General features: G+C 37.7%; 1 pseudogene; it reads left to right on the forward strand.

The window, feature by feature from the left end:
- The window catches only part of LOC105235867, a 60,662-nt pseudogene extending 42,345 nt beyond the window's left edge, over nt 1-18,317 (forward strand).
- Nucleotides 18,318-21,404: the final 3,087 nt, after the last annotated feature.

Raw genomic sequence — 21,404 nt, forward strand, 5'->3', positions numbered from 1 at the left:
AAGGGTAGCATGAGGACTCTCCTAATCTGAGAGAAATCCTATGAGGACCCACAGTGAGGCACAAAGGACATGAGCGAGATCACTAAGTGGCCATCCAATTCTGTGTTTTCCAAACATCATTTGAAAATAAAAATCATATGGGTGCCTATTAAACATCTAGTTTCACCACAGGTTTAAAATATCTTGGATGGGGCCTGGAAACTTGTGTATTTTTTAAGCATGTCTTTTATTAGGCAAGATTGGGGAGAACTGATTTTCTTAACTCAGCATTCTGCAGTGGGATTAGAACAATAATTACATGGAAATACATACCATTTTAATATTTCTACTATCTGCCTCTTTAATCCAAGGTGGATCCAAGTATCCCCCACCCAGTCCTCTATCAATTCTATTTTGTTGTTTTTATTTTAATAAAATGATCTGGCAATTAAAAATGATAGGATATGATCCATAAGGGTCTTTGTTCACTGTAGGCTTGAGCTTTCTGAACTATGCTCACATACCACTCGGATACAAATATGTGAACCTAAAGCTCTGATATTTTAATTGAAACAATCTGGCAACCATCTCCAGTATTCAGTAACTCTTGCACTCAGGAAAAGAATTTCACATACAATCTAAATCTTTAATATGGCAATTTAGCTCCTTTTGAAAGTGTCGCTAGCTTTCTGATACTAATGTTTACTGCCTTAAATCTTTTTTTTTTTTTCTTGAATAGATAGGATATAAATTCCAGTAGGTAAATAACCAAGAAGTTGGAAAGACTGTATGGAAAACCAGATGGGCAAGACATAGGAATCTATGCTGTTCACTGATGAGGATTTATGGGGCTTGGATGGAATTGTTGCAATGTATAGGCACTGAATGGGAACATATGCAATGTTAAATTGCAACATATGTGAATTATAGAAGTTGTCAGAGAAGGAAGTGGTGATAACATAACAATTTAGAAATAATATAAAGGAGCTAGGGACCAGATAAATCATGGTAATATAATTTAGGTTGGCTTTAGTAAGAAGAGATAACAAGAATGAATTGCGTTAACAATAATAGTAACAAAAATACTTATAGGTAACATTATTCAGCACTTTGTGCCATGAACTATTCTAAACACTTCACGTGAAGTCCCTCAATTAATCTTGAAACAAACTATTGCAATCCTTATTTTACAGATAAAGAAACTGAGGCAGAGAGAGGTTAATAAATTTGACTAGGAGCAAACACCTTCATGAGGGGCTGAAGCAAAAGGATTCCTAGGCAAGTACATGTGATTTGGCCTTGTACCTCAAGGCAGCCAAACTCACCGCACACCCCTGTGCCTGTCCCAGGTCCTCCAGTTTTGATCCCTGCCATTGTCTTAGAGAATCATCTCTCACTGAAATCTAGTTTCTGTATAACTGCTCACTTGTAGTTCCCCAATGAGACTCTCTGGCATCTCCAGCCCACCACCCTGAAGGGGAGCTCAAGTCCACTGACAATAGGATGAGGTGATGGAAATTGTTAAGTCACTCAAACATACCTCAAATTAAATAGTGTGAGGGCACATTTCTACCAAATTCATAAAGCATAAACAACCAGTCTTTACAATTCAGAACCAAACAACTCCATGTCCTTCATAAGTTATAGTGATTAAATTTAATCAAGGGTAATGACTACATAATCCCAGGCATAGTTCATCTACATTTTTTGAATGTGTTAACATCTTGTTGAGGAAGGCTCTCAAAGCCTCTAGGGATTACTGTTCATGTCCTGGATGCTGCTTGAAAATTAATACAGGCCTGTGCAGGGTTAGCTCATCCAAGGTCAGAATACGGATCTTGTCTTACACAGGTACTCAGCACCTATGATATGCAGAGCCTACGCTGCTTTTCTGTTCACTTCCCCACCTAGTTTGAAAAGGAGGTGAATAATTCTGATAAATAAGGTACCCTCTTTACTTATTACAGACTCTCCTTTGCAACCAAAAAGAAATCCCCCATGGAAATAGTTATGATGGGATTTGAGCTATAAGATATGCACACTTATATGGAGGTGTAAAGATTGATTGACTCTTTTACTCTATGAAGAGTACAAGGTTATTTATCGATTAGATGTTTTATAGCATCTTTCCTCTGAAAGGTTCAACTTATGCACAGTTGGGGAAAAGTTTGTCCAAGGGAAATAATTTATGGGAGGTGAGGGAGCAGGTGAGGGAAATAGTAAAAAATCATTAGGAAATATACAACCTCCTGAAAGACCAGGTATAGGAAAATGTGCGTGCCAGGGAATATGCTAGCAATGGACTTGGAAAAAAAGCTGAACCCCAGTTTATCATGAGGGAAAAGAGAACTAAGATGCATGTGCACATTCACACACACACACAGGATTTTAGAAATAATTAACTAAACATATTTTTAATTAAAGTGATACAAGCACCTGGAGTCTTGTGATCTCCAAGCAAAACCGCCAGTAAGCAGGGCCCAGATCTCCAGGGCTCTGTAACTCCAAGGTTCCATTTTTTCCTCCTCTTAGCACAGAGAAATCTCTTTATAGATGAGAGAAGGATGAGCAAGGGCTTGATCCAGCTCTCCCTTCTGCTTCTCCCAGATATTCTGCTCTACTTGAAAATTTTCTCCCATTCTGAGTCTTTGGCTTTGGTAAATAAAAGCTAAGAGGTCTTTGAAATCTATTTCTAGTTTCTTCCCTGCAATATAACTCCCCAAGAGAATGGGCAGAGCATCAGTTACCTATTTAAATGGGGGGAGGGGGGAGAGAGAGAGATAGGATGGGAGCAAGAAATAAAAATCGACAGGTCAAAATATTATCCATCTACACATGCTTACCATCATAACATAATGCAAATGAAAGAATTGCTAGATAGAATGTACTAGCAAAAAGCCAAAGGGCTGAGGAAGGAACAACTGTCTTTAATTGAAGGATTCCTTTTTTCCAACAACGTACTGGAAGACAAATGCCTTACGATAGCCAAAACTTCTCCAGGAGTTTATTCATCTTCATATGTAAAGAAAGAGTAGATTATCTGTGGCAAAAATGCCACTCAGTGCCTAGCAATATGTTTAAAGTATTGTAAGGTTTTTCCTCAATTAACTAATTGACTACAGCAATACAAAGTAATTCTTTTTTAAAAAATTTTATTTATTTATTTACTTACTTAACTATCTATGTTATAGAAAACATGGACTTAATGTGACCCTTTGATATTACAGCCTAGATCTTTCTCAGATATTAAAAAAAAATAGGCAAAATAAAACCCAATTTTTAAGGTTGCCAACAGGCTTAAGATGAGAAACTGCATAGAAGTTACTTTGTAAACTGTAAACCACTACAAAATGCTATTTTTGCCTTCCTTTGCAACATCTCCTTAATGTGTACCTATTGGCTATCAGCCCCAAATTTCACCCATACTCTCTTAGAGACTAAAAGTCTCTATCGCTTTTTCTTACCCACCTGAAATTCATGTCTGTTCTGTTACTGTTATCAGGTGAGTTGTTTCTCCTTTATGCAAGCCTATCATTGCCATTGCTTCCCTCTGCCCACATGATAGTTCCATCCTTTTGCTGCTGATTGGCTGCTGTTACAGGTGATGGAGGCTGATGCAGATGGATTCCAGCAGTTCTCATGAGTATTTTATGTGCTTTTGCTGATTTACAGCCAGTTCAGCATTCCTTTAAATGGCCATAAATTGGATTGATGTCATAAATCATATCTAGAGAAAGTGCTTGAGTCCCAGCTCAGGCAGCTATGCTAATGTCTGTGAAAATAACAAAGAAACATCCTCATTCAGGCCTGATTCTACTGCATTAAAAGGCCAAAATGTAAGGAGCTGTCAGTTACTGAGAGGGGAAAAGGTAAAAGGGGGAGAAAGGTCTTTGTAGGGATTATTAATAACACAGCAAGGAAGAATGTATAGATGTGTGCCAGCGAGAATAAACAGGGGTGGGGGTAGAAGAAGGGCTGCTGAAAGAGTGATAAAAGAGAGTGCTGTATATGGAAAAGATAAATGCAAATGAAATATACTGTATGGCAATGGATTATATCAGAGGTTGATATATGGGATTGAGTATCAAATTGTTGAGCTGGCAGCCATTAATATGATATAGTGGATGTGATATGCCAGGTGACGGCAGTCCTGGTGCAGGGGAAAATAAAGAACACACTGCAGTCTTTCAAAACAAGGGTTCAAAGAAAAGACAGAAAATTATAGCAGTACAAGTTTATAAAACTAAAATTGTGTGAGATAATTATGGATTCTGATAGGGTTCATTATTCTTTATCAGCTCACCAATCTCACAAGGAAAACAGAGGACTATCTCTTCTGCTTCTTGGGGGTGGGGGGATTAGGATGGGAAGTTTCCCATTACTTGCAGGATAGCAGAAGTGACCTGGATGTTTTCTCTGGTGAATGCGATTCCCTTTGACATTTTTGCCAAAAAGGTTGGTATCCCCAGACTTCACCAACAGAACTGTTAGGAGAGGACACTCATCTCTCGGATTCCTAGGAATTTAGTTTACTCCCAGAAGTTATCTGCTACTTTAATTCATTCACCAATTCCTTCACCAGATCTATATTGATAACCTACTATGTGCTAAGCACGGTAATGAGGTTTCAGAAATTAATATAAGGAAGTCTTCAAAACATTTCCTATTTTTTATTATCCCTTGACATTTGCATTTGGATAGTGCACCCACACAACATGCTGCAGCAGGCCCATATAAAGAAAGTCGAAGGACAGTGTTTAGTCAGATGTCTTTAAACCCAGGGAATTCCAGGTCCACTGCTAGTTCTCAGTGTGCTGGTCCTTGGGTCCAAACTCCATACCCTGGCACCAAGATTTTCACAATTGTTTAAACTCCTCTTTTTGGTTTACCGGACCTTAGTTTCCCACTTAGTTTTTGGGTTTGCCCACTGCTTTAGCTTGGTATCTCTTGTGGCTTAAAGCTAGTATGAAAGAAATCCTCATCTGAGCACTCCCACACCACCCTTCTGCTTCATCTCAACCACCACCACACACAAACATGTCAGCATTATAGGAACCACCAACCCCTACTCCACCAAGAATGGAGCATTCTGGAACTGCCTCAGAATTATCCTTCTTTTTGATGGCCCCTTGACCTGTACTTCCCCATTTTTTCTGTGTGCCACTGTTTCCATCCTTGAAACACTCCCTCTGAGTCATCTTATCCATTTCCCCCATCGTCCAATTACCCCCCAGTCGCCAATCTGAATCCTTCATTTCCACTTCCTCCCTCCTGAACTCTAGTCCCAATCACTCTGTTGAAATGCCCACAGAACAGGCCCAATTCCATGTCCCACATGCATTCAAGTTCAGGAGGGAAAAGCCTACTCTTCTCAATGTGTTTTCTGTTTCTAGAGCATGATCACTTCCCCAGCCACTCAAGTAAAACATCAACATCTGAGTCATCTTTAATTCCCTTCTTCTTTCTGACTAGTCTCTCTGTGTAGTCAATTAGAAAAGTTCTGCCAGTACTACCTAAGAAACAACTTTGAAGTCGATCCCTAATTCTATATTCTGATGGTCATTACTTGAGTTTCACTTTTCACCATGATACTGGCTCCTAGCTGATCCCACTTCCAATTTTTCCCATTTCAATTGATTCCATCCCACTGACTTTTATCAGCGTATCATTCTATAGGATATATCTGATGATGTCATGCCTTTGCTTGAAAATTCCCCACTAATTGCACTATAAAGAATAATATTTAATAGATGCATATGTGAATGTTTACTTGTTCAAAACAGAAAGATCATGTTACTCAGCAGGCATACAATACAGCACCAACATATTTTCTAACTCTATCTTAAAGCACATAGCCCTAAACACATCTTATATGGATTTCACCAGCCTGAAATACTTGCCAATCCTTGAACATACCTTACAGTGTCTACCAGGTCAGTGAAGCCAGTCCACAAAAAAAAAAAAAAAAAAAAAAAAAGNAAATTTTACCCATGGTCTCCATAAGATCCTGAAATTTCCCTAGCATCTGTAGAAGGAGACGTGTGCTTTTGCCATGATCCTTTGTCATTCTTTGGCCTCCTGGCAACCTCAAAGTTATCAGTAGGGATACCCTCTACACCCCAGTTTGGACACTGATCAGATTGAGTTTTGAATTTCAATAGTTCCCAAACACAGGTCTACACAGAAATCACTGGAGAACTTCCTAAAATACAGACTTCCATGGTGCACTCCTAGAAATTATAATTTGGAGATCTGGAGCCCAAGAATCTGTACTTTAAACAAGATCCCTTGAATAATCTTCAGGCTCAGTCAAGTGTGGAAACCAATGGCTTACATTAGCTGGATGGCTGATAGAGCCAAGATGAATAACAGGACCAGCTTAATTAGCTGGCGTTCCCATTGGAGCAGAGCAATTCAGAACAACAAAAAGTTGGCTGGGGGTGAGAGCAATGGGGATGAGAAGATGAGGAAGAAAATTGAAGCAACCAAAATCCTTTTCAAATCCCAGAGATGATAACATTTTATTTTGAGACTGATAAATAAAAGATGGCCTCTCCCATCTGGCTTTATGATATGGAAACATTGTTAATGAGACATTTGTAAAAGTGCTGCAGAGTTGTTAAAGGACCACGGCTATGGCTCTTAAATTGTGAAATATGAGCACCAGGCTTCTGTGTGTTCTATCTTAACGCAAATGCGAGAGTCACTGATGTGGGCACCTGGCATTTCCAAAGGGTCATATTTACATTTCTCACAAATTAAGCTAATGCTGTTTAAAACCAGTGCAAATCTCACATTATATTTCAGTTTTCTTGCTTTTAAAAAGTATCTGTTCTAACCATTTACCAAACCTCACTGTTTAACTTGGCAGCTGGTTAAATTGGCAGTAAAACCTGAATCATGGTGGTTCTTAATGACAGCAACAGTGCTGCTGTGTGTCCAGGCTGTCAAGAGAGATTGGAAGAACAACACTGTTTATGTGGCCTGTGGTCACCATGGACTCCTATTTCATATTCTTTCATTGGTTGATTTGGTAAATAACCTCTCTTGAAATTGCTTTGGATGCCACCAAAAGGTCCCAGCTTTAGTGATTTTTACAGACGTAAGTAGACTTTTCTGTAATTGACCTAATGTATGCAATTCTACCATTATGGCTAGCTGGCTTTCATCAAGACCTTTCTAGACTTAAGTTTCTCTATTGGAAAAATAATAACAATAATAATAATAATAATAACATTTTAGCTCTGCTCCTTAACGATGGTCAAAGAAACAAATGATGTGTGTGCGTATCTGTGCATGAGTGAGTGCTTGAGTGAGCTATTGACTTCTGCTGGGAACGTGAGCTCTGTAAGATGTTCTAGCAGCTCAAGCAAGAAGAACAAACAGAAGGAGGGGTGTGAGAACATAGCACACTAGCCACACACAAACTGGTAAAGTGACAAAACCAATAAAAGCAATGGCAAAAAGCAGGTAAATGGCATGGCTGAAGTATGTTAAGCCCAGAATGTTTCTTTCTTGACCTCAGTTCAGAAGCACCATCAGTGTCAGACACTGCAAGCAGGGATACAGGAAAACACTAGTGAATAGTGATGGGGAAAGCATAAAGAGAAAAAAAAAAATGGGGAAGGTGAACTAGAAACAAAAAATAGAAGTATGACTTTTTTTTTTTTTTTTGGTTGTTCTCAGCCATTTGGGCAACAGGAAGAAGATAAGGCAAGAGAGAAGAAAATCTCTTCTACTTCTGGGAGTTAGAAAAATCTCATCAATAAACAAACAAACCACATTTTCTTCAACCCAAATATCTTCGCCTCCCCAGCCTCAGGCTGTAAAATTCAATATGCAGTTAGACCCTCAGTCTACTTGACTTTGCAAAGCTTGCCTTTTACTAGATTTCCTTTCCAAAATGTTTCTGGGGAATGTGACAAATTTGGCCCCATTGCTGCTCACCATGCCTGCCAGCTGTCTGGCTCTGTTCACTGCTCCTCTCATCCCCGAGCTCTGCTCATCCTACTGCAGTTACCCCCTTCCTCTTCAGAGGGGCTTACCCCAGGCAGCTGCTGCTGGCTCCGTATGCCTGTACCCTCAGTATTTTCACTCCTAAGTTTTCCCCCTGCATTCCCATGGTAGAAGCAGAGAAAATCTGCAGTTTTAAGAAAATGTTACAGATGGTTCAAAGATAATGAGAGAAACACAACATAAAGAATAATTCCTATCTGTCACTAGCTGTGTGAATACTCTGAGTACACAGACCTATGTCTACCCTTATGGTTCTTTAACAGTTCACAGCCCTGACTTATTCCTCATCTGCCTCCTCAAAGGAGAAGCCAATGCACCCCTTTACCCTGATCGAAAGAGCTGCAGGCATCTCAGTGCTCTAGCACCCAGTGGTCAAAAGACTGCAGGAAAGTGGAAAAGGCCTCCACCTCTGTCAACCCAAGGCGCTCTTTCTGCATGCTCACTTCTTGCCCCAGGATTGACTCTCAATGAGAAGATTCTTCCCTTCAGGGGAAACTCTGTCCCACCCATTCTGTGTTATCTTTGTTATCTTACCTATTTGCCCCCAAATGATCTCAAGGTATTATATTTCACAAACCTTTAATAACTCTAAGCATAGGTATAACTATGAAGCCAACCAGACCAAATACACATCCCTGCAAGGACAAGCACATCAACATGGGGCCACGCCCTTTCCCAGCCCCCACCTATTCAGAGCCATAGTACCTTCTCCATCTCCCCTGCCGAGCACTGACCTCAGGCTGAGACCCAGACAATATGCTAGGAGCTTGAGATACACCCACCATATCATCCAGTTCTCACCTGCTATCTCCAGAATACTTTGAATGCACCCTCTAGTGTTTTCAAAAGTTTCCCAATTTGAACAATAAATTATATGGTCTCCCTAATTTGAGGGGGATTAAACATTTCACTGATACAAAGCCTGTTAATAAAGGCCCTGATCATTACTTTCCCAGACCACTGTATAAACATCTAACCTGAATATCTGCCTCCACTCTTAGCTGCTGCTCATTTATTTAACAAGTATTACTAAGCACCTGCTATATATTTGGATTATTCTGGAGACTGTGTATATAAGAATAAAACAAACAATGTTACTACTTTCCAGCAGTCTATATTCTATTTTTAGAAATATTCTGAAAACAAAAACCTGGCCATGACACTTCCCTGCCCTAAATCTTTTATAAGTCCCCTATTGTGGCCAGACAGCCAAGAATTCCCCCCCCCCATCCTCAAATCCCCCAGGCTCTCAAACTTTTAATATAACTTGCATTTCACCAACAATACCCTCTATCCTCCACTTCCCTTCCTGCTTCAGCCATTTGTATATGCTCTTTACCTTTCTCACAATATCCCTGCTCACTTTTTCTCTTGTGGAATCCCTTACTTTATCCATCAAGTTTCAACTTGATGTCATTTAATTTCTACGGTTTTCCCTCAGACTTGAAGGCAGAATTAATCACTCCCTTATCTGTGAGCCCAAAGTAGTTTATAAACACATTTGTCTTAGCACATATTGTATCATGGTTTGGTTAATATGTTTATAGGTCTTTCTCTCCCACTAGACTGTGGGTTACCGATGGCAAAAATATCCAACTAGCTCAACAAATATTTGCTGAATTTCATTGGAAATTTTAGGACATTAATCTTTTTAAGCACAAAATTTTTGTAAGAATCTTTGATAGAAGGTTGGTAAGAATACCAGAGGATATGATAAAGAATGTGCAATGGCTTTCACAGAAGGCTGGAAATATCTAAAAATTTGGTGAATATAATGTAAATAACAGAAAATGGCAAAGGACAAAGGTGAAAAGAATATGCATTATGTTTGTATCAAAAACAAATGTTTAAGTTAAGAATAGCAGCAAGAGGTATGTGTTATTGTTCTTCCCAGATGAACTCTGCAGAAGAACCACCTGCAGGCTCTGCAAAGCATTCTCCTTTGCCAGTCTTGGCTTGGCTCCAGCATGAGACCCCCAGCTCCAAATAAAATACATATTTTTAATGGTGGAAGGAGGCGGTAGATCCAGCAAGAGAAGCAAAACAAAGCTCAAAATAACTTTGCAACTTCCACAAAGATAGATATATAAAAAAATAGAGAGGATTAAAGACATAAAAGAGAAAAAAAGAACAAATAGTATTGTTTTGTACATCCTTAGATTTTATATAAATGGATTTATTCTGTCCCCACCACCATTTACTTTTCCATTCAATTTTTTGTTCTAAATACCCATTTTGATACAGTGTATTTCAAACTACTACCTCACTAGGTCTCCAGTCTTGGTTAAAATGCATGCCTGTGATACATCATTCAGCTTTGTGAGCTGGCATTATACATATAAATTATTACTATTTTCACCATATTGTCATTTATTCATATGAATAATCACAATTTATATATCCATTCCCCTTATGATAAGCTTTTAAATAGTATCCAATATTTTACTTGTACAAAAAAATGTTGTAATAGATGTACATGTCTCCTTGTAGATATGTGTGAGAATATCTTATACCTGGATATGAATTGCTGGATTGAATGATGTCATAGGTTGTTATAGTAATTAATAAATCATGCCTCTCTGTATCCATGCCCCTTATTGTCTCCTCCCATACTGACTCTAGGCTTGCCCATGTGACCCTTCGGCCAAGAGGACACTGTTAGAAGGTAATCTCTATGGTTTTCTCACATTTCTACACCTCTTATAACCAAGGCACTAATTGACCTTTTGTTCCAGCCTATTTTTTCAAGGATGTTAGTATAGCAAATAGCCTTAGAGGATAAAGAGAGTGTCTCCCTGCAGAGCAAAGGACAGATATGCTTAACATCCTACATCATATATCATCCCACATCAAAGAGATGATGTCTTCCTCTGGAGCAAAGGTGGACTTGCTTATAACAGGTCATAAAAGATTTAGGTTCTGTAAGCTCAGAGTTCCTCAGCTGTGATTGAAACCCACCACACTTGAAGCATCCCCACCTGTGTCACTCTCATATGACTTGAGAGGCAAGAAAAACTGTTGTAAACATAATGCTTATGCTACTTACTATGCTGTAACAGGATCCTTTAGCTCTGGTCCAAAAGACTGGTATCTCCTTACCTGCTTCCAGAAAACTATAGCAGTCTAATTTGTTAACCTGAAAGGAAAATAAAATCTCATATCCTCCACATTCCTCAATAGATAATAGCAGATGTGATAAAAAAAAAAAAAGGATTAAAATCTGCTTGCACATTGCCAGTTGCCTTCTCTTGATTCTGGAAACTCTTTTTCCCACATGTGAAAAAGTCCAGGCTAATGTGTAGGATGATAAAGAGCCTGTGGAGAGAAATCCCCCATATCCCAGTCAAGACCCAAAACAGTTAGTTTGCCTGGATGGCATTGTAAGTAAGCAGACGTGAACCTTCTGAACCCAAGTGGATCGCCCACAGATTTGTGAGCTGTAAGTTGTTTTAAACCACTAAGTTTGGAGATGATTAGTTATATGGCAAGAGATTACTTTAAAAAGGTTACTGATTTTAAAGTAGGTAGTCATTTAGAACTTAATATATACCAGGTATTGATACACGGACCAGAGCTAGGGCAATGAACACAACTGAGATACATTTCAGTGGATAAAGTACCTTTATATATAGCATCAGCTACCTTTGATACTAAAAAAATTGATCCACAAAGAATTCGTACCAATATTCACTTGAAGGAATGCATGAACATTCCCCTTTACCATATCCTTACTAACAGATGTTATTTGAGGAATTTTTCCCCAATCTGATAAATGTGAAATTGTGCATAATTACTGTTTTAATTTTCATTTCCCTGATTACTAGTGATTTGTTTTCATATTTTATTGTGTATTTGGGATTCCTATTCAGTGAATTTCTGGCTCATGTCCTTTACCCATCTTGCAGTTGGATTGTCTTTTTACTTATTTATTAATTGTTTTTTATATATATAAACACTAATGCTTTATCAGTTAAGTGGGTTGCAAGTAAATCTCCCAGTTTGACCATAAACTATTTGTTTCCCCTCTCCCTGCATCAAAAATACTTTTTAAATGTTTCCTTCAGCTTTGTAATAAGTCTTAAAATCTGGTAGAGGGCAAGCCCTCCTTCTTGATTCTCATTCAATTATCTTGGCTGATTCAGTTCCCGTTTGCCTCCCTTACATTTGCCCCTGCATACATATATCTTGTCAAGTCCCACAAAGACCACTGTAGTGTTGCTTTTTAAATTTTAATTACCTTGGATTTATTGTTAAATTTGAGGTTAAATGATGTCTTTTAAGATACTGAGTCTTCCCAAGCTGAGATGCCCTTTAACAGATGAATGGATAAAGATGTGGTTCATAAATACAATGGAATATTACTCAGCCATCAGAAAAGATGAATACCCACCATTTGCATCGACATGGAGGGAACTGGAGGGGATTATGCTAAGTGAAATAAATCAAGCAGAGAAAGAAAATTATCATATAGTTTCACTCAAATGTGGAACATAAGGACTAGCACGGAGGACCACAGGGGAAGGGAGGGATAACTGAATGGGAAGAAATCAGACAGGGAGAAAAACCATGAGAGACTCTGGACTTTGGGAACCAAACTGAGGGTTACAGAAGGGAGGGGAGTAGGGATGGGGTAACCAAGTGATGGGTATTAAGGAGGGCACGTGTTGGGATGAGCACTGAGTGTTATACACAACTAATGAATTGTTGAACACTACATCAAAAACTAATAATGTATACTATATGCTGGCTAATTAAACATAATAAATAAATAAATAAATAAATAAATAAATAAATAAATAAATAAGAAAAAAGGATATTGAGTCTTCCCATCTATGACCACGATACCTCTCCATTTTCTCTGCAATGATTTCACAAATCTTTCATTGGGCTTATTCTTAGATAGACACAAACAGGCAGAGAGATGTTTGCTACTGTGATTGCAAAATTTTTAAAGAAAACTAGATTATCTTCTTGGTTGTCACGGATGCCTTTGGAGTCTTAGGTCACATCTCCTCCACTCATCTCTGATTTCAGCCTTTGCTGTGGCAGACAATTCCATGTGAAAGACTTTCCGAGCCTTCCCTGAATCCACAGAAGCCCAATAGGTACACACCACACACAAAGCAGAGAAGTTTGGGGAAGTTAATGCCATCAAGAACAAACCCCAACTAATGGGGGCACAGGAGCCATGGATAAATGACCCAGCGTCCTCTCCTTTCAACCAGTAATTCTGAAACTTTGTGTGCTTCTCAGATGTCACAGTGAAATCAAACACCCATCATCTATAGCAGTGACTTCAATAATTCACCCATGTATTGGCTTTTGCTCCTCTGCTTGTGCACTCTCCTGCTTCCTGACTACTGCTCCTTGAGTTCATATCAAAAATTAATTAGCTGCACCCAAATTCTTGTTTTAGGTTCTGCTTTGAAGGGAAACTCAAACTAAGAGATTAACATATAGAAATACTATATTGATTTTTTTGTCTATTGATTAATTTACAACAATTTTACCAAATTCTCTCATTTATTCTAATAGATTGGAATAGATCTTGGATTGTCTATGAACTTAGTTACATTGTCTCTGAATAATAAGAAGGCAGTTATTCCTTTCAAAATCTTCCTTTTCTTACATGTTATTTCTTGTCCCATTACAAAGGCTTGAACTTGCAATACTGTGTTGAGTAAAAGGAATAATATCAGGGACCTTTAAATTCTTTTTGACTTTATAAAGGACGCTTCTGTCCTCAGTTGTGCATATTTCCTGTAGGTTTTTGATAGAGACACTCTATGAAGGTGAAGAAGTTTTCTTCTATTATGAATGAGTGTTAAAATGAAGTTGAATGCTTTTCCCTGAATCTACCCATAAAATATTTTTTCCTCTTTTAATCAGTGTTTTATAAAATGAAACTGTTTTTGCATTTCTGAGAACAATACTATTTGCCAGGTTCTTTCTCCAGTTTTGATATCTTTTCTGCTTAGCCTCCAAAATGCATTGGAAAATGTTTCCTATTTAGCTTTTCTGTGTAAAACTGAATGTAAGATAGGTAATAATTTCACTAAAAGTTTGATAAACACTTGCAAAATTGTGTTAGTCTGGGGGTAAGTTGTTAGTATACTTTGAGAAATGAATAATAATTATAAATTTATTTCAGTTTCAATTGCTTTTTAAATTAGTAAAATTTATTCTTCTGGGAATTGTCCATATTATCTATGTTTTAAACATTAGTATTAAAGACTTTATATTATTTCTTATGATTTTAAACCTCTCTATACACCTTGTTATACTATTAATTCCTAATATATATTATTAGTTTATTTTTTTCCTCTAATTTTATTATCAGATGACTATTTCACTTGCATTTTTTAAAAGATTTTATTTATTCACTTGAGAGAGAGACAGAGGGAGAGGCAGAGAGACAGAGAGAGAGAGAATGAGCAGTGGGGAGAGGCAGAAGGAGAAACAGACTCCCTGTTAAGCCAGGAGTCCAAAGTGGGGCTTGATGTGGGGCTTGATTCCAGGACCCAGAGATCATGACCTAAGCCTAAGGCGGACACTTAACCATCTGAGATCACTTGTGTTTTGTTTTTTTAATTTTTTTATTAACCAGCCTTTGACTTTGGTTGATTCATTCTTGTGTTTTTTTGGTTTTGTTTTTCATGGTAATGTTTTCTATTTCAAGAATCCTTACTCTTCTTACTTCTTTCTTTCGTATTATTTGTTTTGGGTTTACTTGGTTATTACATTTTACAGATTTATTGAGATATGCTTGACACAAAATAAGTTGGACACATCTTAAATTTACAATTTGTATAAGTTTTAACATACTTATACACCTGTGAAACAATCAGCATAATTAAGGTAGTGAACATTTCTGTCACCCTAAGGGATTACTCATACTCTTTTGTAATGCATCCATTACTCTTTCTTCTATTGCATAATCTCCAGACAATCACTGGTATGTGTCCCATCAATACAGAGTATTGTTCATTTCTAGAATTTTATATAACTTAAAACAGAGTATGTGCTTTTTTTGGCCTGGTTTCTTTCACTAGGCATACTTCTTTTGGAATTCATCTATTTTGAGGCATGTGACAGTAATTTGTTCTTCTTATTTCTGAATACTGTTGTACAGATTATACAAATTTGTTAATCCATTCAATATTAAAGGATTTTGGATTGCCTTCAGTTTCTATTACAAATAAAGTAACTAGAAAGATCAGTGTATTGGCTATTTCTCTTAAATACCTTTGAATGGAATGGCTATTTCATATGGAAAATCTATGTTTAAATTTTTATGAAAATGCCAAACTGTTTTCCAAAATAGTACTGTTTGACATTTCCACAAGTGCTACATGAGAATGCCTGTTGCTGTGATTCCTTGCTAAAACTTGGTAGCAACAACCTTTTCGAATTTATGTTTTCCAGCGTGTGCAGAATTATCTCATTGTGATTTTAATTTGCATCGTCCTAATGATGTTAAGCATCTTCTCACGTACTTCTTTTCTATCTATATATTTTCTTTGGATAAGTGTCTATTAAAATATTTTGCCCATTTTGTTGTTTCTCTATTACTGCATTTTAAGTGTTCTTTATGTATTCCAGACACAAGTCCATTTTAGATATATTTTGTAAATATGTTTTCACAGTCTATGGTTGTTCTTTTTGATTTCTTAAATTTCTTTTGAAAAGCATTATTTCATTTTAATGAAAATGGATTTTTATACCACATTCTTTTCATCTCTCACCTAAAAATCTTTACCAAACTCAATGTCATTTGGATCTTACATTTAGATCTGTGATCCACATTAATACATTAAGTGTGAGGTAAGAGTTGTTTTCTCTCTCTCTTTTTTTTTTTTTTTGCATTTTTATATCCAGCACCATTTCATGAAAAATTGTCTTTTCCTCATTGAATTGCCTTAACCCCATTATCAAAATCATATGACTGTAGACAAACCAACATGGTGCACGCAGACTGTGGGTGTCTGGTTGGAGGCCTGTGGTGTACACTGGAGTGGAGAAGGCAAGGAGCTCCGAGTCAACCCCCTCAGCCCATCCACGGACTCATTTTAATTTTCCCAATCACCCCTTAAGTTGTATAACTTTGACTTTCAAGATCCTCTTCCCACCAACCCTCCACACACTTAGCCAAAAAAGAACTGTGCCTATTCTGAGAACAGCATCATTGGCCTGACATAAGACAATTCAGCCGTTGGTTAGAAACAGATCTGCTTCATGAGCACTACCTCCTCCAGAAAAAAAAAAAAAGGCCTGTTCTGTCATCCAAGAAAGTAATAAGACCATGGTCACCTGCCTTGTTTTCTTTCCAGGGTCACAAGAGGAACTCTACAGTGGCCCCTGCGAGATGGCTGAGCAATGGTTCTGTGTGGACTATGCCAAGCATGGCATGGCCGGTTGAAAAAAAAATCAAGGAAAAGGTTGTGAAGAGTGTATGCCAGATCAGCAAAGTGGTACCCACCCTTTCTCAGAGTCCAGAGGTGATATGAAAGAGTGGTAGCATATTAAATGCATGTTTGAGAAACTGGAGTGGGCCCGGGCCACCACAAAAAATATTGAGGACCACACAGAGCTGGAAAGCTGAGAAGAGCTAGAAGATAATGAGAAGGAACAGATAAGCCAGCACATTGTAGATCTGTTTTCTAAGGCAACAAGCACACCAAAAAAGAAAGCCATTGTCCAGGCTAAGCTAATACCTACTGGCCAGGTGACATCTCCAATGAAAGATGCCTCATTTGTCACCAACACCAATCCCCAGAAATTTTCCGGCTTTTCAGTCAAGTCCAACAATTCTGGGGAAGCCTGCTCAAGTCCTACCCCTAAGGCAAATTTGTCCTCAGCAAATGTGACCCCAAGCACAAGAATTGTCTGCTATGTGAGTTTTGGAAGTTATGTGCCATGGTGGCTGAAAATCCTGGCTATGACACAAAGACCCAGATCATCCAGGACTTCCTTTGGAAAGGTTCAGCAGGAGATAGTTTCCACAGTGATGTGTACCTAGCATCACATACCTGCTGCCAGGTATTATTAAAAGTGTTTACAACTTGAACAATAAGTAGATTGTGAAGCTTTTCAGCCACATTCTTAACTGCAACCCAGATGATATGGCATGAGACCTAGAGCAAGGTGAAGTGTCAGAGATAATCAGAGTCTTCTTTGAGCAGAGCAAGTCTTTCCCTCCAGAGCGTCCTTACCATCCAAGAGGTGGATGAATTGCTCCTTCAGCTCTCCAAGCTCACCAAGGAGGATGAGCAGCAATAGGCCCTGCAGGACATTGCCTCCAGGTGCCCAGCCAATGACCTTAAGTGTATCGTCAGGTTGGTCAAACATGATCTGAAGATGAACTTGGATACAAAACATACATTAGATGCCTTTGATCCCAATGCTATGAATCCTTCAAAGCCTTGTGATACCTGCAGGACCTGGTGGAGGAGGTCCCCTGCAATGAGCAGGAGGTGGACTACGTCAGAGATGAGCTCTGAGCTTCACTGATGATGCCAGTACAGCACATGCTGGCTGTAGCCTGCAAGTCCATTGAACATGAGATGAAGAAGTGTCCTAATGGCATGTTCTCTGAGATCAAGTTTGATGGGGAGCGAGTCCAGGTGTGTAAGAATGGGGACCAATTCAGCTACTTCAGTTGTAGACTCAAGCCTGTCCTGCTTCACAAGGTGGCCCACTTTAAGGGCTGAGTCCTCCAAATCTGAGGCTCACAGAGCTGATGGGACCTCCATCTGATTCCCTCATGGTACCCAGATTCATGATGATAAGGATTGGAAATCTGTCACTAACCTGCCCCAACTCAAGAAACTATACTGGGTGTCTAAGGAGAGGGTGGAATTCACTGTGGCAGTTGGAAAGGAGGGGAACTCCACTACAGGAGGCAGTAGTGGAGAAAATAAAGGTACCTCGGGGCCTGCTGGGTCTTGCAAGGCTCCCCAGAGCAGCCCTCCACCAGTGCCAAGAAGGCAGGAGGGAGGCTGAGTAGCCTCAACAGCAAAGGCAGCAACAAGCTGAAAGCAAAACGATCCCCTGTGAAAATGAGAAAGAAGCAGAAGGCTCCCTATGAGACCCTGTGCCAAGCAAAGGTGTTGCTGGACATCTTCACTGGGGTGCAGCTCTACTTGCCACCATCCACACCAAACTTCAGCTGTCTCAGATGTGCCTTTGTGGCATTCGATGGGGACCTGGTGCAGGAATTTGACATTGCCTCAGCCACACATGTACTGGGTAGCAGGGACAAGAACCCAAGCGCTCAGCTCTCTCCAGAGTGGATTTGGGATTCTGGATGTAGAGGCTGGTAGCTCCCTGCTAGGACTGTGGCCCTCCCCCTTCCTCACAGCATTAGGAATGGGGGGTGGCCTTTCTTTGAGCAGTGCATCTTCCAGAACTCCACCAACTGTGCTTGATCTCTTCCTGGCCAGGAGTTAGTTGCTGTGGGTGCCATCAGTGAAGTCATTTTTTCTGCTGGTTTACATATATCTTTCAGATCTGGGTGTTGGTTTGGTTGTCTTTTTGTTTTCTTCTAAAAGAAGTTTTTTCCCCCCTACAAATAAAATATCTTGCAGTTTGAAAAATCAAATGACTATATATGTTAGAGTCTATTTTGGGATTCTCTATGCTGTTCCAATGACCTAATATTCACTTATGCTAATACCATGATGTCTAGATAACTAGCAGTCCCTTAAGTCTTGAATAAAATACTATAACTCTTTCATATTTGCTCATAATTTTCAAAATTGTTCTGGATATTAAAAGTCTTTGATTTTCCATATCACTTTTAGAACCAGTTTGTCAATTTTTACAAAATAAAACAATTTCTAGGATTTTAATCATTTTTTTTCCATGGACTCTATAGTTGGAAAGAACTGACATCTTAATATTGAGTATTTCAAACCACAATCATGGTATGTCCCTCCATTTATTTAAGTCACTTTATTTTCGGTAATATTTTCTAGTTTTCACTTTATAGGTTTTGCACATAATTTGTTAAAGTAGTCTTTATTTCATATACTTATAATATTTTAAATGATTTTTTTTCAATTTCAATTTATAATTTACAATTGTTTGTTGCTACTGTTTTTGGTGTGATAAACTTTCATCCTGCAAATTTACTAATTCTAGAAGCTTTATGATCCATTACTTAGAATTTTCTATGTGGAGGATTATGTTGCCTGCAAGTAACAATAGTTTTGATCTTCCTCTAAAATCTGGGTTTATTTTATTTTTACTGTACTATTTATTTTATTTTAATTTATTAATTTAATATTATATTATTTTGTTTTATTGAATTGGCTCCAACCTCCAGAATAATGTTCAATGGAAGTGGTAATGCCAGTAATCTTGGCTTCTGCTTGATATTGGGGGAACACATTCAACTTTCACCATTAATATGATGCTAGTTGTAAGTTTTACATACATGCTTTTTTGTCTGGTTGAAGAAGCTTCCTTTTGTTTCCTGTTCACAGTGAATTTTTTTTATCAAATAAATAAATGATAAATGATTTACCTGCATCTATTAAACTGCTCATATGATTTTTCTTTTTTCATAGCTTAATATGGTGAATAATACATTGGTTGATCTTAGAATGCCAAGCCAACTTTATCTTTTAAGTATAAGTTATACTTAGCCAAGACATATTGGTTTTGTATATTTTGTAGATTCTATTTGCTAAAATTTTGTTAATACTTTGTGTAGATGGTCATGAGGGATATCAATATATAGTTCATATTGTCAAATTTACAGACATGTTTACTATGTTTAGTTATTATCTTTTCAGTGTCTATGGGATCTGTATTAGCTTTCTAATTCTTTCAATTTAATTTTATTTAAAGTTAAGTTAGTTAACAAAATGTGTACTATTAGTTTCAGGAGTAGAATTTAGCTCTCTCATTCTTGATACTGGTATGTTATTTTTCCTCTGTCTTTTCTAATCCATCTATTTAGATGATTATCAATTTAATTGATCTTCTCCAAGAAACCACTTTCAGTTTCCTCAGTTTTTATGTTTTGTTTGATTGGTATTCCATTAATTTCTGCTTTCATTTATTTCCTTCATAATGATTACATTTGGCTTAAACTAACTGTCTAGTTTCTTAAGACGGAAGCATAAGTCATTGATTATAGATTTACTGACCCTTAATTTTCAATATTATAAAATTCCCTTTGAGCCCTTCTTTAGGTGCATCTCTAAATATTTCTATGCTGTGTTTTCACTGTCCATAATTTTAAAGTGTTTTCTAATTACCCTCGTGATATTTTTTGACCCACGGATTATGTAGTTGTATGTTGACTGAATTCTAAATACTGGGGGATTTTCTAGATATCTTTCTCTTATTGATTTCTAATTTAATTCCAATGTGGTCAGAATAAATAATTCGTTTTACCTGAAATTTAAAGAATTTATTGGCATTTGTTTTATGGCCTAGAATATGGTGTCTCCTATTGTTTTGTGTACATTTAAAAAGAATGCTGTTGGGTGACTGCTTTATAAATGTAAATCAGGTTGAAATAGTTAATTGCACTGTTCATGTTTTCTATAGCCTTGTTAATTTTCTTTCTATTATTCTATCAGTTAGTGGGGCATGCTGGACCTTTGTACTATTGTCATATATTTTCATTTTGCTTATGTTAAAAACCCACAACATGTTTTTATTATTTTTCTTTAAAACATTAATAATTTTTAAAGGAATTTACAAAATAAGAAAAATATATCATATTTACCAACACATTTTCCATATCTCATGCTTTTCATTCTTTAAGTATATCCAAATTTGCATGTCATTATTTTTCTTCTCACTAAGAGATTCTTTTTAACATTTCTTATAGTCATAATGGTGAGTAGTATAGTGGTAGTCTACTGGTGATTATACTCTTAAGTTTTTCTATATCTTAAAATTATTTCACCTTTTTTATGAAAGATGATTTTACTTGGTTAGAGTGTTCCACTTTTCTCTGATTTACATTGTTTCTGAGAAGAAATGTGCCATCATTCTTTTTTTTTTTCCCTTCAGTATAAAATGGGACTTTTTCCTACCTCTGGTTTTGAAGATTTTCTCGGTAATCGCTGTTTTAATGCAACTGTGTTATTATGCACCCTGGTATAGATTTCTTCTGATGGAAGTTTACTGGGTTTCTTGGATCTATGGCTTTAGAGTTTTATCAAAATTGGAAAATATCGGTCAGTATTTATTTTTTTTATTTTTAAAGATTAAAAAAAATTTTTTTTTTGTTATTTGACAGAGAGAGACAGCGAGAGAGGGAACACAAGCAAGGGGAGTATGAGAGGGAGAAGCAGGCTTCCCGCGGACCAGGGAGCCCGATTTGGGGCTCGATCCCAGGACCCTGGGATCATGACCTGAGCTGAAGGCAGACGTTTAACGGCTGAGCC

The sequence above is a fragment of the Ailuropoda melanoleuca genome, chromosome 1 (genome assembly GCF_002007445.2).
Source record: "Ailuropoda melanoleuca isolate Jingjing chromosome 1, ASM200744v2, whole genome shotgun sequence".
Lineage (NCBI taxonomy): Eukaryota > Metazoa > Chordata > Mammalia > Carnivora > Ursidae > Ailuropoda > Ailuropoda melanoleuca.